The sequence below is a fragment of the Eurypyga helias genome, unplaced genomic scaffold (genome assembly GCF_000690775.1).
Source record: "Eurypyga helias isolate BGI_N326 unplaced genomic scaffold, ASM69077v1 scaffold9191, whole genome shotgun sequence".
In the NCBI taxonomy this organism is placed as follows: Eukaryota; Metazoa; Chordata; class Aves; order Eurypygiformes; family Eurypygidae; genus Eurypyga; species Eurypyga helias.
This window is the reverse complement of record NW_010231503.1, coordinates 20,640-21,545: the sequence shown is the minus strand read 5'-3', so window position 1 is coordinate 21,545 and position 906 is coordinate 20,640. Positions and strand designations below refer to the sequence as shown.

Genomic DNA, 906 nt, shown 5'->3' with positions numbered 1-906 from the left:
ACAGGTTGCCCAGAGAAGCTGTGGATGCCCCATCCCTGGAATTGTCCAAGGCCAGGCTGGATGTGGCTTTGAGCAACCTGGTCTAGTGGAAGATGCCACTGCCCATGGCGGGGGGGTTGGAACTGGATGATCTGTAAGGTCCCTTCCCACCCAAACCCGTCTGTGATTCTATGATTTTCACCTCAGCCTTCACCCGTACCCATGTGGCGCGCTTGGGAACTCTTACAGAACACACAAAAGCAGAGGGCAGCAGCTCACCCCTCAGCATACGGATGCCACCCACCCTAGCGCAGCTTCAGTAACCTCCCCCTCTTTACAGTCTCTGCATCAGGCCCTCTCGCGCAGCTGCCAGAGCTAAAGAACAGCGCCAACAGCTCTTTTCAAAGGCCGGCACCTCCCTGCCAGGGCTGCCCATGGGCACTGGGAGCCACTGACAGCTGGCTCTGCCCTGCCAGCTCTGTTTCATGTCCAAGTGCTGGCTCTGCCCCTTCCTCACCTGCGACAGCTGCTGGAGACACCTCTCTGCCCCTCCGGGAAAGAGGTGTGAGCTGGTGCCGCAGGGAGCTGGGCAGAGATGGGATTGCAGGGGACAGTACCACCAGAAGAGCTTCTGATCCATTTGCCAACAGCTGGGATAGTGCTTTCTTTCCCTTCCCACTCATAGCCCATAGCATCCACAAACCATCAAGCTACACCCTGCGACAGCTGCTGGAGACACCTCTCTGCCCCTCCGGGAAAGAGGTGTGAGCTGGTGCCGCAGGGAGCTGGGCAGAGATGGGATTGCAGGGGACAGTACCACCAGAAGAGCTTCTGATCCATTTGCCAACAGCTGGGATAGTGCTTTCTTTCCCTTCCCACTCATAGCCCATAGCATCCACAAACCATCAAGCTACACCCCCGAAGGAG

General features: G+C 57.7%; 1 protein-coding gene across 1 annotated transcript in view; it reads right to left on the bottom strand.

The window, feature by feature from the left end:
- PTCD3 (pentatricopeptide repeat domain 3) overlaps positions 1-906 on the bottom strand; it is a 21,695-nt gene that overhangs the window by 1,350 nt on the left and 19,439 nt on the right. The gene's annotated exons all lie outside the window — the stretch shown is intronic.